The following is a 16,343-nucleotide window of genomic DNA, read 5'->3' as shown; positions in this document are numbered from 1 at the left end:
CTCTCACTTAGTTAACATGCACGTATTTACATTAAAAGTTAACATTTTAATGATGAAGCCCATTTTTTTCACTGTTTTTTTTTTTTTTTCTTTTAAATATTCAATATTGGTTCCGTTAAGATGTATTAGGAGGAACATTAATATATTTAAACCATTTTTTGTTTAAATATTGAATAAACTTTCTATGAAAAATAATGCATTTAAATAATCAATATAAACATCAAAACAATTACATCAGCAAGAGTCCATACTTACTCTACTAATGCACTAATTCCCATTCCCCATATGGGGCGATGACCAGCAGGCCAAAAGAGATGCATACAGGTGAGCGTAAAACAGGAACAGGTTTAAAGAATACTTTCACTTTCACTTGAATGGAGGACAGCAGTTGTCAGAAAAGGGAAAGCTGAAGCGCTCTCACGAAGTCGCCTGTGGAAAAGTCACACGTCGAAATAAAAGCCTTGAAATAGATCCTCGTAGGGTATTAGGTGTATCAAAATGTGCAGGTCACAACTGGGTTTGCCTGGCCACGTGAAATACGGCACTCCTGAAGATAATGGCTTCAAGTATCAGCATATCTTATAACGCTAACACCAGCTTGTTAATCCAATACGAACCAACACGTTATCCTCCTCCGTTTCATGTTTGTGTGTCCAATACGTTTGACATGCTTCAGAGTTCAAGATTATTTTTGACTTCCTAGTCCAAACTAGTCCTAGTCAAAACAATATGGAAAGACAAAAGGCATAACCCTTGACATCAAAACAGACTGATGCGCTCCCTGGTCATGGCCACCTTCTTGTATGAATTGCGAGTCTTGGACTGCAGAGCTAGTGAGGAGGATCCTATCAATGTAAAAAATGTAAGCACAACTATGTAAGCTTGCCTATGTAAGCTTGACTATATTAGCACACCTATGTAAGCATGCCGATGCCTATGTAATCACGTCTATATAATCACGCCTACATAATCACTCCTATGTAATTACGCCTATGCAAGCAAGTTTATGCAAGCACGCCTATGTTAGCACGCCCTTGGAAATACGCCTATATAATCACACAAATATTAGCCCGCCTATGCCTACGTTAGCACGACTATGTAATCACACCTACGTTAGCGCGCCTATGTAACCACGCCTACATTAGCACGTCTATGCCTATTTTAGCACGAGCTTACATAATCACTCCTATGTAATAACGCCTATGCAAGCAAGTCCACGTAAGCACGCCTATGTTAGCACTCCTTATCATATTTTAGCACGCCTGTGTTAGCGCGCCCATGAAAATACGCCTATATAATCACGCCCATGTTAGCTCGCCTATACCTACGTTAGCACGCCTACATTAGCACGCCCATGCCTATTTAAGCACACCTTTATTAGTAGGAATAATGTACTACTGTGATAAGTCCTTTCTTCTGACAAATTTCCATTTTGCAACTTGCATCACAGCCAATGATTTGCTATATGCTTATTTTTTTTGAAAAAGTCAATTCTGTGTCAAGTTTTCTTTGTTAATTTTTTTGTCCTCTTTTGTAAAGCTTTATCCTCATTTTTTGTCCTTGTTTTGGTATGTAGGTGTCTGGCAACCCCAATCGCACGACTAGACATCCATTCACTAACATCTATTATGAAATGTAAAGTGTTTTGGTAAAAGCGAGCCAAAGTCTGCAGTTTTAACACAGGGAAAGTTTCTGTGATGATGTCAAGACTTTTTGAAAGTGAAACAATCGTAAAACTGAGCACACTGTGTTCAAATAACGAAATCAATTAACACAGGCGAAAAGCCAACATATACGTTGTGTTAAGCTATTCACATTATGTTAAAAGAAAACACATTTTTTAAATCTTATCTTATATAATACAGACGTTTCTTCAAAAAAAAAAAAAGATGATTACGTCCTTCGCGTCGTGCATTCAGTCATGCATATTAACCAATGACCTAAATTCTGCCAAGTCACTGGTTTTCCTGGCTAGCTCAGGCAACCCATTCCATGCTGTAATAGCACTAGGGAAGAAGGAGTATTTGTACAAATTTGTCCTAGCATATGGGACGAGGAATGTGGCTTTCCACACTGTTCCCATCACCTAGTTGGCCAGAGCGATGTTATAGATTTCTTTTGTTTTCAACTTCATTTTTGTGCAATTATTCTGTCCCCAAAAAAATAACAAATTTACGACTGCATAATAGAAACACTCTCCACAATTTCGATTCTTATTAACACTGCCCTATAAAAGTTGAGTTTTTGGTTTTTCACACTGTTTGGTTCTCATGTAATTATGACATTAACGTTTTTTTTTTTTTTTTTTTTTTTCCTAATTTTAGCTGGTTCCAATTTTGTTCTGTTTTCTTTCAGTTATTTCTACTGGTCGTTTTTTTTTTTTTCTTCAAATTCCTGGTTGGTTTTATGTTTGGAAAAGGGAGGAGGGGGCGTGCTGGCAGACTGATAAATAGCTTGGCTTCCTAACAGAGGAAACTCGGGTTTGAATCTCGGCGAAGAAATTCGGGATTTAGGAACGCCCCTGAATTCATCCAACACTATTGGTTACCTGACATTAGTTGGGTAAAGTAAAAGTGGTTGGTCGTTGGGCTGGCTTCATGACACCGTTGTTAACAGTGGACCGTAGAAAAAGATGATCTTTACATCATATGCCCTAAAGATCTCAAGGTCTGAAAGGGGAACTTTTTACTTTTACAAGGTACCTATTCACATCAGTCCATACTACACACTACTTATACACAGCAATTAAAATCTCTCTTAAGATCTTAAAAAAATATATGTGTGTATCAGACTGCTAGCTTATTCTGTAGACTCCAAATTAAAAACCTGGTTCTCAAGAAAGACAAGTTCCATATCTCGCAATGATGTATACTTAATCTTAATCTACTTAATAGATTACATTTATATTATAACCAAAATAATAACGACAAAGATGATTAGGAACTTCATTTTTCTTTTTGTACAACGTGCGTGGGTAACAAATAAATACATTATTTATTCTGAACAATTTTACTTGTAAATGAAAATATTCATATTTTTACTACCCTTTTTTTCTTGTTAATATTAAGTGTTTATATACTATCATTATGGTATTTTGTTAGTCATGTAGAAAACCTCTATGCACATCCATAACATATTAGTTTAAACTCATTTCCCTCCTTCCTAAGCATTCCTTCCCCTCCTTTCTTTGTTCAACCCTTTATACTTTCATAAATCTGAAATACAACTGTATTTTCTTGTTTCTATTTTTCTGGTATCAGGACAAATTATAATTTCTCCACATGTTGCTGCATAATTGTTTACAATCTCTGGAAATATATCATTACAAGAAATGTGCATCATATATTTTTAAAATATATCAGAATCTATATGTGCATTATACAATATGTAATATATGTAAGATATTGACCACTATTTGCAATCAGTGCATGCTGTTGTCGCGGAACCTATAACAGCCACCGTTGCTTTTAATCGGTCAACGAAATCAAACACCTTTCCTGGCTCTCAATTAGCTGACCGCCTATCAATCATGTGAGAATGAGTTGTTATTGAATCTCAGAGTTAATCTTAATGCACAGATCATGAGGACCACTTAAAGTCTACATATGGGAAAACAAAATCCTGAACCCTACCGGATGAAGTAGAAAAAGTAATGCAAGATAAAGGCAATTTTTAAAAATTACTTTGCAGTTTTGATTGTTGGGATTGTTATCCTGTCATCAGTTTTATGTTATATTTTGAAAGGGAAATGGAGGAGTTAATTAGTAAAGTGATTTTCTAGAAGACATGAACCCTCAATTCTAAGCTTGGTGCAACATTTATCATGGTAACTCTAATGCGACATTCGCTTCGTAACTCTAGTCTGACTTTTTGCATCGTGACTGGTGTAGTTATCCCATACTAACGATGGTGTTGCCTTCGCATCGAAACTCTGGTGTGGCTATTGCATCGTAACTCTAGTGTGGCTATCCAATCATGACTCTGGTGAGGCTATCCCGTCGTGACTATCCCATCGTAACTTTAGTGTGGTTATCCCATCGTGACTCTGGTGAGGCTATCCCATCGTGACTCTAGGGAGGCTATCCCATCGTGACTCTAGGGAGGCTATCCCATCGTGACTCTAGGGAGGCTATCCCATCGTGACTCTAGGGAGGCTATCCCATCGTGACTCTGGTGAGGCTATCCCATCGTGACTCTGGTGAGGTTATCCCATCGTGACTCTAGGGAGGCTATCCCATCGTGACTCTGGTGAGGCTATCCCATCGTGACTCTGGTGAGGCTATCCCATCGTGACTCTAGGGAGGCTATCCCATCGTGACTCTAGGGAGGCTATCCCATCGTGACTCTGGTGAGGCTATCCCATCGTGACTCTAAAGAGGCTATCCCATCGTGACTCTGGTGAGGCTATCCCATCGTGACTCTGGTGAGGCTATCCCATCGTGACTCTGGTGAGGCTATCCCATCGTGACTCTGGTGAGGCTATCCCGTCGTGACTCTGGGGGAGGCTATCCCGTCGTGACTCTGGGGAGGCTATCCCATCGTGACTCTGGTGAGGCTATCCCATCGTGACTCTGGTGAGGCTATCCCATCGTGACTCTAGGGAGGCTATCCCATCGTGACTCTGGTGAGGCTATCCCATCGTGACTCTGGTGAGGCTATCCCATCGTGACTCTTTGAGGCTATCCCATCGTGACTCTGGTGAGGCTATCCCATCGTGACTCTAGGGAGGCTATCCCACCGTAGCGCTACATATTATTACGAGTAGGATGGAGAATTTTTATAAATTATTCTAGACACATATAAATTACTGTATTTTCATTTATATTTAGCGTTGGTCGTTGTGTTGGTCACAGAACACCCTAGTTAATCTTCGGTCATAGAAACGAATTCTATCACTTTGCTACAACCATTTTTTTTTGGGGGGGGGGGGGAATTGCTTATTACTTTACATTCTGATTCTTCCCTCGTGGAATTTGTCATTCGGATTTTCTTGATGTAGGAGAAATGTTATCCATAAAAGTCTTTTTTTTTCAAACTATATGTGATAATCTTTTCGTGCGCTTTCCTATATATTTTGAAAGCATTACCAGCTCAAAGACGGGGGCATAAAAAAAGCTTGTAAATGTTCTCCTTTTTTGTATCTATCAATGTCTGGAATATTTTTTCATTCCCCTTAGACCAGATGTCTTTAACTCTCTCTACGTCTCTATGCCTAGGCAAGTTTTGAAAGTTTTAAACGCAGGTTCATCCATTGTTTAAAGAAGCGTTTTTCAATAGAGCTGGATTTGAACCATTCTAGGGTTCACTCAAATAGAGCTTGGTGATTCTGCAACTTGTTTATCGGTCTGGACACTTCAACAATGTATTTTAACAACGAAATAAGCCGTAATACCCTTCATTCACCAGACACAATAATAAACTTAACATTCTTTTTAGGTAGTCTTCTATGTACAGAGTTTTAACCACGTGACTAGAAGAAGGGTATATTTGGGCTGACGGGGTGGGACGTATGGAAGGAGATACAACACTTTGAGGATTGAAACATAAAGCCCCCAAGTCATAGACGCTTCAAACACTTTGTAGATGAAAACAGCAGTAGGGGAGGGGTTGAGGGGGGGGGGGGTGTGAAAATTTGCATAGCATAGTTCTAAAACTCTTTCATCCTACTTGGTCTTGCACTACGATGTTACTGTATTATTACATTTACACAGCAGAACGTGCACGAATACAATCCGAAAGAGAACAACACTCTATTCTATTGAGCTGACTTTACAATTTGGACTCTATTGTTTTCATTGCCAATTTCAATGTATCTTGAAAAAGAAGAATTGATGTATAAAGTTTTATAGCAAAGAGTGTTTTATACATTGGGATTGAAAAATAATAAAAAAATATATAAAATTGTATGCAATGTTTCTTAATGTTTTACAAGTTTTGTGTTTAAACTATGTCTCCCTCTATGGTATCCTTAATATTTTTGGAAATATTAGGTGGACTGCGGTCGAGACCTTGTCCTAACGAAATGGAATGACCTTGCAGACAAAACGTTTGAGATACATTGTTCGTATGTTTATTAAAGCTTTAATGCGTTGTTGATAGAAATCAAGTTACACAAAGCGTGACCATGTCAGTATTACCAAGTTCGGGTTGACCCGATCAACTCACTTAACATTTTTCAACGTGTTGAATTTGAAGTGATTCATGCCCTTGTGGCAAGTATTACCACTCTGCTTAAAAGTTAACCCAATTCTTAAACCCGCCTTTAAAAAACAAAATATGTCTTACTCGTTTTGATTCGCCTCGAGCTCTTTCTCTACGCACCGTTGCTCTGTGGTGCGTATACGTAAATAGCTGCCAAGTGTATGCGTTCTAAAAGACATGAAAACCATGAAAAGTTTGAAGCTACTTGCATAACGCCATCACAATTTGGGGTGTTGTATCATTTGTCGAATGGTTTCAAATAAATTATGCGTCTGGTTACAAAGAAGCGTTGACTGTATGGGCTGAGTCTGTAATTATTCCAGATAAAATCTTTTTAAAAAGTAATGACAGAAAGTGAGGGGGGGGGGAAAGAGAGTGAGAGAGAATGAGATAGAGGAGAAGGAAGAGAGGGGATAGAGGAAGAAGAGAGAATGAGATAGAGGAGGAGGAAGAGAGAAAGGAGGGGGAGGAGAAAGGAGATAGAAGAAGAGAGAATGAGATATAGAAAGAGAAGGAGACGGAGGAAGATAAAGAGAAGGAGATAGATGAGGAGAAAGAGACAAGGAGAAAGAGAGGAGGGGGAATTGAGTGAAAAAATGGAAATATTTTTGCACTCATTCTAAACTGTTAAATAAGGGTTCACATTTAAAATATGTGTAATTATATAATTATACTAAAATACCGTGAAAGACTCTATATTAGGTAAAGGCTATTTGCGTTCTGTTTATAGGGAATAGTTTTTTGTTTCATCAAGTTATCCGATGTTAATATTCATTGTTGTGCTCAAATGTTTGCAGTTTGTGTTTAGAAACACTTTCTGACAGTGTCTGACACCACTTTATTTTAATTTCCTTGACTTGTTTGTACTTTGGCTTGACAAAAACTTCTGCTTCTATTTACAAATCTGTGACATAAAAGTCTAAATATCAATATCTAAGTGGACAAAAGTTGTTGTTCTTTTATTGTTCTACAGTATTCAAGCCTCCTCCTCAAACTGTACACTGGCCTATGAATAAATCTAGATCATTTATGTTCATTGTTAGTTCTGGCCTTTATTTAGCACAACAATTCAACAGTCTTGTCTGCCACCCACCTAGTAAAGCTGTAAATATGAAACACTAGATACCTGAAATCTCAACTTCCCCGCGGTTTTAATTGAAAGCCAGGCACTGAAAATAAAAAAGGAAGTCTTCGTGTGGAAAATACTACCGCCCATTCGAGGACAGTAGAATTTTTTATTTTAATTTCAATTTATGTTTGTAAGCTTTTTCGACCAAAAAAAAAAATACACTAAATAAACTGCCCATTTCTTTACCGTGTGAAGGAGGGTAACTCTGATCCGCGAGGTGCGATGAAGCGGAGTTGCGGCGACTGAAGCTTGTTGAGGCTAGTGACGCTGCGAATTGTCGCTAAGTTACATCGGCAAAGGGGCGTCACTCCAAAAAAAAAAAAAAAATCACATTCGTTTGTTGGATTGTTCTCTCTTTTTATTTCTCCGTAGCTTAGGATTTGATTTACGGCTATTTGTTTTGTGAAGTGTTTCTGTAGCTTTCAGATACAAAGGGAAGGAACCCGAGGCTTGTGTTTGTTTGCAAAAGTGTTGTTAAGTGATTAATTCTGTCGTCTGCTAGCTGGATCTACGAATTGTACGGATTTACGGACTTACCAGATAGACTGAATTAAAGGTTTATGTGTGCTATGTCTTAGGTAAACTATATTTGTCAAGATTCTTCTTTTTGAGTTATCTTTTAATCTAATATTTTCAATGTTTTTTTTTTTAATGAAATGTCTACGAATGAAATAACTTTAATAAGTACATGGTTACCAAGTTCTGTGACATGCGCTTCGGACAGTCGTTACGATGGTGACGAGTTCGAATCCTGGCTTCTTCCCTCCACTGCCGTCCTGCACGAGGTTTGGACTAACGCTTTGTAATTAATTCTGAACTAACGTCCGAAGGAAAATTTGAGCGCTAAATCTGGTAACAATTTGGGGTTACTTTTAGGATAAATTTCAAATCACGAATTATATTTAGCTGCGTGTTAAGGATGACTAATTTCGATCTTAATTCACACAGACTCGTTGTTCAAAGTGTTTCTGTTTTACCTCTTTTAAATCTGTGACTATTTGTACATTAACAAAAATAATTTGCTACATAAATCACTCCAGCATGATCTTTAATCTCAATTTAAAATCCTTGCAATTGGTGAATAATGATGTAGGAAGTTTTAAACTAAAGTTGAGCTTAGCGAAATGACAAATGATAATTGCTATAGTCTGTTTTTTTAATCATCCATCCCAGTGACGTTACAGCCCATGGAGGGCTCTGGCCTGCTTAAACACATCCCTCCATCTCTCCTACGCCTTTCGTCTCCACGCCCTAACCCCCAAGCTGTTGTAGCTCTGTCTCCACATCATCAATCCATCGCATTTGGGATCTGACTTTGGGTCGCCTGCCTTTTGTTTTTTTGCCTGTAAACAATTTTTCCTCTTTTCTCTGACATACTTTCAAGGTGACCTGTCCTACGTCGTCTCTTCTTTTTTATTTCTCTCACTATCGGCGGTTCTTCCTACAATTGGTATATATCTCATGGCTAGTGCGTGTCCTCCACCCCGTTTCATCTTGTATAGCACCATAGATATTCCTAAGGATGTATCTGCTTATGTAACGCTAACCCTATTACTTGAAAACTATTATTAAAATTATAATTAAATTCTAGTACTACTAGTAAAGACTTTTCCGAAAGGCGTCCTCCTTTTCTCTCCTATTGGAAATTTTTATATACAAGAAAAAAAAAACACTAAAAATATTAGTCAATAAATTTTAAGGTTACAAAATGTTTATTCTGTATATTTATTTATCTCATTTAAATACTTTTGTAGTTCTGTATTAGCTGCACATCGACACTAACTTGTCTTTTGGTGTAGACCCATTCATAAAGCCTGCTCCCTTTATTTTGTCTTCGAAGGAATGTATGACATATTTGTCCTGCAGACCCCCGCCCCCCGCCCCTACCTCAACCCGTCAGATCTACACGGTCATATGTTACAATGTAACATGGTTTTCCCATTTTGTCCACGCGCATAGCCTCAAGGCCCTGGGCCCCCCCCCCTTCCCTAGCGTAATGTTCTATCTGTATAAACACACTATAGCAATACGCCAACTCTATACTGCCACGAACCGTCTTGTCTGTCCGTCGCCCAGAAAAGAAAAGCGGCGAAGTTATTGATATTTAACCAAAAAAAAAAAAAGGGGGGGGGGTAAGAGGTTCAACTGGGAGGGTTGACGGAATGACGGAACAAAACTTCAGTGTAACTAAAGAGTTACAAGTGAGGGGTGGGGGGTACAGTAGGTTTATTCGTAGAGTTTTATATTTGATTAAAGTTAATTTTAATAATGAATAGGATTAAAAAAAAAAAAAAAAAGTTCGTGCGCAATCAAAGTGTTCATTGACGCCCATTTCTAGACCTGAAATCTTGTGTTTTGAGAGTAGAATGTTCAGTTTTTACCTTTTTTTTTTTTTTTTACCCATTTCTCGCCCTCGCTCTTCTTCCCTTTATTTCTCTTCCCCTCTCTCTCTCTCTCTCTCTCTCTCTCTCTCTCAATCTGCCTTTCTCTTAAATGTTTCTCTCCTTCTCTCTCTTCCCCCGTTCTTCTATTTCTGTTTTTTTTTTTAATTTTCGCTGTTTTGTTTTTCTTCATCCAATCTCATTGTTATTATGTAAGAAAAGAATGATGTCAAACTTCAACACGTTTCATTCTAGTTTCCCCTTTTAACCAGTGTCCATTGAAGTATTTTCTGGTGACGCTGTAGGTGTACTGATCAGGGCCTCAAAGAAGTCCGTCAGGTCAGTGTCCATTGAAGTATTTTCTGGTGACGCTGTAGGTGTACTGATCAGGGCCTCAAAGAAGTCCGTCAGGTCAGTGTCCATTGAAGTATTTTCTGGTGACGCTGTAGGTGTACTGATCAGGGCCTCAAAGAAGTCCGTCAGGTCAGTGTCCATTGAAGTATTTTCTGGTGACGCTGTAGGTGTACTGATCAGGGCCTCAAAGAAGTCCGTCAGGTCAGTGTCCATTGAAGTATTTTCTGGTGACGCTGTAGGTGTACTGATCAGGGCCTCAAAGAAGTCCGTCAGGTCAGTGTCCATTGAAGTATTTTCTGGTGACGCTGTAGGTGTACTGATCAGGGCCTCAAAGAAGTCCGTCAGGTCAGTGTCCATTGAAGTATTTTCTGGTGACGCTGTAGGTGTACTGATCAGGGCCTCAAAGAAGTCCGTCAGGTCAGTGTCCATTGAAGTATTTTCTGGTGACGCTGTAGGTGTACTGATCAGGGCCTCAAAGAAGTCCGTCAGGTCAGTGTCCATTGAAGTATTTTCTGGTGACGCTGTAGGTGTACTGATCAGGGCCTCAAAGAAGTCCGTCAGGTCAGTGTCCATTGAAGTATTTTCTGGTGACGCTGTAGGTGTACTGATCAGGGCCTCAAAGAAGTCCGTCAGGTCAGTGTCCATTGAAGTATTTTCTGGTGACGCTGTAGGTGTACTGATCAGGGCCTCAAAGAAGTCCGTCAGGTCAGTGTCCATTGAAGTATTTTCTGGTGACGCTGTAGGTGTACTGATCAGGGCCTCAAAGAAGTCCGTCAGGTCAGTGTCCATTGAAGTATTTTCTGGTGACGCTGTAGGTGTACTGATCAGGGCCTCAAAGAAGTCCGTCAGGTCAGTGTCCATTGAAGTATTTTCTGGTGACGCTGTAGGTGTACTGATCAGGGCCTCAAAGAAGTCCGTCAGGTCAGTGTCCATTGAAGTATTTTCTGGTGACGCTGTAGGTGTACTGATCAGGGCCTCAAAGAAGTCCGTCAGGTCAGTGTCCATTGAAGTATTTTCTGGTGACGCTGTAGGTGTACTGATCAGGGCCTCAAAGAAGTCCGTCAGGTCAGTGTCCATTGAAGTATTTTCTGGTGACGCTGTAGGTGTACTGATCAGGGCCTCAAAGAAGTCCGTCAGGTCAGTGTCCATTGAAGTATTTTCTGGTGACGCTGTAGGTGTACTGATCAGGGCCTCAAAGAAGTCCGTCAGGTCAGTGTCCATTGAAGTATTTTCTGGTGACGCTGTAGGTGTACTGATCAGGGCCTCAAAGAAGTCCGTCAGGTCAGTGTCCATTGAAGTATTTTCTGGTGACGCTGTAGGTGTACTGATCAGGGCCTCAAAGAAGTCCGTCAGGTCAGTGTCCATTGAAGTATTTTCTGGTGACGCTGTAGGTGTACTGATCAGGGCCTCAAAGAAGTCCGTCAGGTCAGTGTCCATTGAAGTATTTTCTGGTGACGCTGTAGGTGTACTGATCAGGGCCTCAAAGAAGTCCGTCAGGTCAGTGTCCATTGAAGTATTTTCTGGTGACGCTGTAGGTGTACTGATCAGGGCCTCAAAGAAGTCCGTCAGGTCAGTTGTCACCTCGTCTTTGGCTGATTGAGGCTTTAGTTCACTTTTATGGTCGCGTAATTTTGAAGCTTTCTTTTTCATATTTTTTTTTCACTTTCTCCTTTTTAGTGCAAAAAGAAGAACGTCCTGGTTAGTCAATGTTAATTTAGGATTATTTTTTTGTTCGTTTGTTTATCACACTTATTGCCACGTAAGAACATATGGCTATTTACACGAAGACTTGCAGCTGAATCTTGCTGGCAGTTTGATACCTGGTCTTTACGGTGTTTAAAAACTTTTTTCTTTATAATATCTCTTTTTGTAGGTCTATGAGGTGTTCAAGGTGTTTACCTGCTTAGAGAGTTTTTTTTGTAAATTTTGAGCTTGCTAACATTATTCAACTATTCAACTAAGAAGTCTGGTTTATAGGTGTGCAATGTTGTTCCTCCAGAATTCACTTGTTCTCCAAACCTCCCACGGGAGGCGAGGAATTGTGTGGGATAGGATACAAACCCGGGACACTCAAGACGACATTCCAGAGCGCACTACTAAGCAAACTATACATCTCCGGAAATGGACATCCTGATTGTATCATTTCTGCTTTTTTCAAAAGTACATAAGCACTTTATGTCTCATCTTTCCATCAACTAAAGTTAGGTATACATCATCTATTGTTATTTTGTTTTCTTATAATTTAGTAGATTTTACATGAAAAACAACTTACATAAAAAATGTCCTTATTTAGGTTAATTTTTAACGTTTCTTTTTATAGCATATATATGTTTTTTTTAAACAGTAATCTAGGTCTATTCTTAATTCATCGCCTGCTTATTGATTTTATCGCAGCTAGATGTCGGAGAACGAATGCTGCCTTGTGTGTGTGTGTGTGTGTGCGTGTATGACTGAGGAATTTTTTTTTTGGGGTTAGCAATGTGTGATGGAGTTTTGTACGTGTGTGTGTGTGTATGTGTATGTGTCTGGGAGGAGGTGTTGCAGCTGATAGATAATAGCCTGAGTGTTAATTACCAGATGACGTAGAGCTGGCGTGCTAATTGATACAAGCTCGGGAATATGCAGTCATTGTTTCGCGCCAAACAGAGCGCATAATAGGATGATGCTGGCAAAGGGAGATCACTTTGATTCATCCGCCAACTTTGTAAATCTCTTTAAAGTGACTTACATGCAATACGTAATACTCTAGTAACACCCATAATCTATCTTTTTATCTCCCTTCCTGTCTAACAATCTGTCAGTATGTCTGTCTGTCATTCTGTCTCTGTAGTTTTTAATACTTCATGTACACGTTTCTACGGATAAAAAATCTTGCGTAAGGCCTATTGTGCTGGGCATACAGTTTATTTTTAAATTGTTTAACACAGTAATATTCGGGCAATTTAACACATCGCTTATCTTATCTTATCTTATCTTATGAAATACAGACGTTTATTCAAAAAAGAAGATGATTACGTCCTACGCGTGTTCCTATGTCAATCTAGTCATGCATGAAGACTTAAATTCTGCCATGCCGTTGGTTTTCCTGGCAGCCCATTCCATAATCTAATAGCACTACTAGTATATGGAACAATTTATCTTTGTGTCTTACTGGGTATTTTTTGAGATTTTGTTTTTGTATCTAATGATTATGGTTTAGTGTTTTATGTATAATTGCTTCTTTACTTTTAAGTCTTCTATCCTGAAGGCTTTCTAAATTTAGTGCTTTTAATATTCGTTTGTTATGAATCTCACTGCTCTATTTTGTGTCTGTTCCAGTTTCTTAATGTTTTTTTGAGTTGAGGGGTCCCAAACAGAGGTTGCATATTCTATTATTGACCTAACCAAGGTTAAATAACATTTTAGTTTTATGTTCTTATTTGATTTGTAGAAACTTCTTTTAATAAGCTTAAACGCTTTGTTTGATTTTTTAAAAATAGTTTCATCAATATGTGAATTCCACGGTAGTTTTTCATTTATTATAACACATAGGAATTTAGAGTTCTTAGTCTGTTAATAGTTTACAATGAATGACATATGTGGAGGTTTTTTTTTGTTTTTTACTCTTAATAACTGACATTTTTCTGTAATTCATCTAATTCACTTTTTAAAATTTCTGTATCTTGTGTTGTTTTTATTGCTCTATATCGTCTGTAAATCATCTGACTTTTGTTGCATTTAGTAAACCATTTATGCAAATTAAAAACAGTAGTGGACCTAAGACTGTTCCCTGAGGACTGGGGTACACTTGAGTTTACTGTTATTAGTGTTTATTATTACAGTTTGTTCTCTCCCTATCAAAAAATCCTGAATCGATATGTCTTAGCTTTCATCTTTAAAACTCTATTTGTATTCATCATGAAAGTCATTTAATATTATAATGATAGTAATTAGTTGAAATATAAATCTTTATGTCGGAACCGTGTAGGTAAAATTTTGTTTAATATTTGATAGACACACCTACTTAGACTATCTTAAGAAAAGAAATATGCATAAAGATAGATAGATGATAGATAGATAGATGATAGATAGATAGTTAGATAAGATAGATAGGATAGATAGATAGATAGATAGATAAGATAAATAGATAGATAGATAGATAGATAGATAGATAGATAGATAGATAGATAGATAGATAGATAGATAGATAGATAGATAGATAGATAGATAGGATAGATAGATAGATAGATAGATAGATAGATAGATAGATAGATAGATAGATATAGATAGATAGATAGATAGATAAAATAGATAGATAGATAAAATAGATACATAGGATAGATAGGATAGATAGGATAGATAGATAGATAGATAGATAAATAGATAGATAGAGAGAGAAAGAAAGAAAAAAATTAGAGAAAAAGGGAGGAAGAGAGTGAAAAAAAGAAAGAGAGAAGAAGAAACAGAGAGAGAGAGGGAGAGAAAGAGAGAGAAGGAGAGAGAGACAAACAAAGAGAGAGATAGAGAGAGGGAAAGAAGGAGAGAGAAACTGAGAGATAGACAGAGAGCGAGGGAGAGAAATAACGAGAGAGGTATATATAGATAGAGGGAGGGAGTGTGAGAGAAAGAAAGAGAAAAAGAGATAGAGAAAATGAAGGACTAATGGATAAAACGAGAAGACGAGAAGTCAATACTTTTTATATATTCATCTTTTTTTCCCCCCATCTGTCTGACAAAAGAGACGCTAGTTGGACTAAGACACTTGAATTGAAAATAATTTCACTTTTTTTTTAAAGTTGTTTTGGAGCATATTAATTTTGCTGCCATCTTGGTTTTTGAAGGTTTTTTTTTACAGAGTTACGTCCGACTGAAACACGAGTCACTTATCAACTATTTACAATGGCGGAGTTAAAGTTTCAGTCACAATGTCTGGATTTTATCCAATAGTAGTTGTTAAAACTAAACAAGCTTATGATTAATGTTCTATAATTTATAAGCTCCATTACACACGCACACACACACACACACACACTTAGATATACACCTACTGAACAGCTTTTATGTACGATATCAGAAAAATTATTGTAAAAACTTTTATCACCAACATCTTTTTTGTTAGCTGTCATCTCTCTTCGGTGTTTTGTGTAGAAATTCGTAGACTTGCAACTTTGTTTTCAGCTAGTCCTTCAGAAATGAAAATCACTAACTTCTAGCCTAAGCCTGGAGTAGGCGCGGGTTCTAAACTGCATCGATCGAGACGACATGCAACACGAGATCAGGTTATACATTTATGGCCAGTTGTCTTCATAGAAATCATCGTCGTCATCATCATCTTTCCTTTGCGATTCGAATGGGCCCTAACACGCCACTCACCACGGTCTCTTTCCAGTTTTTTAATGGCCTCCAAGCTCTTTCCTGTCCTCTCGGCTTCATCTAGTACACTGCGTCGCCAGGTTCTTTTTAGTGTCCCTCTACATCAGGGGTTCTCAACCTGTGGATCGCGACCCACTTGGGGGTCGATTGACGATTTGCCAGGGGTCGCCTAAGACCATCGAAAATAGGGATTGATATTTGTATATTCTTCTATTGTTGTATGTGTGTGTGTGTGTGTGGGGGGGGTCGTGGCAGAGTGGGGGATTGTAAAAAGGGGTCGCCGAGCTTAAAAGGTTGAGAACCGCTGCTCTACATGTTGTGCCCAGGTGGGTTCCACTCTAAGGCCTGTCTAGCTCTGTTGTTGGTACCTTTTCATCCATCTCCACTTTGTCTCTAAGACCTGCATCTCTACATTTCTCTGTCCGCCCATCTCCCACAGTTTTGGTGTTTTCTTTCCATTGAAATCGGTATCTAACAATGTTTGCAGCCACCTTCCAACAGGTCTTCCAAAAAGATGAGGCGAAATGTTATACGTTCCTGAATACCGGCCTCTGTATTATTGCCACCCTTAAGATATGCGACTCATTCTATTGGAGTTCCAGTGTACCTGATGCTACGCTCGGTCACAACCTCGTGAAGTGGTCAAGTGCCCATTTGGCATTAGATTTCTTTGTGACCCGATCTCAGTGACTTCAAAAAATCCATCTCAGTCACTTCTGCTGAGCCCCATTTAATAAATCTGTATTTCTTTTCAAACAAACAAGTTTCTAAGTAGATAACTTTCTAGTGCGTAATTTAGGCGCGCAAATGTTGGCTCGATGTTGAAGCAAAAAAAAAATAGGTCACAATGTCAGCAAAGTTCGTCTGCAAAACCTTAGACTTTAAAACAACTAATTATTTCCTTTAATTCTATGAAAAAACATTAC

At 38.4% G+C, this 16,343-nt stretch overlaps 1 protein-coding gene across 2 annotated transcripts in view; it reads left to right on the top strand.

Moving 5' to 3' along the window:
- LOC106073270 (uncharacterized) overlaps positions 1-16,343 on the top strand; it is a 353,065-nt gene that overhangs the window by 41,266 nt on the left and 295,456 nt on the right. The window contains exon 1 of one of the 2 annotated variants that reach the window (XM_056016626.1): positions 7,669-7,908. The exons of the other annotated variant lie outside the window; for it this stretch is intronic. The gene's annotated coding sequence lies outside the window, so the exon portion shown is untranslated. Of the gene's footprint in view, positions 1-7,668; positions 7,909-16,343 lie in introns of those variants that run through there. 2 annotated transcript variants of the gene reach the window in all.

Source organism: Biomphalaria glabrata, chromosome 18 (assembly GCF_947242115.1).
Source record: "Biomphalaria glabrata chromosome 18, xgBioGlab47.1, whole genome shotgun sequence".
Lineage (NCBI taxonomy): Eukaryota > Metazoa > Mollusca > Gastropoda > Planorbidae > Biomphalaria > Biomphalaria glabrata.
The sequence above is the reverse complement of the archived record's forward strand: the minus strand, read 5'-3'. Positions and strand labels throughout refer to the sequence as shown.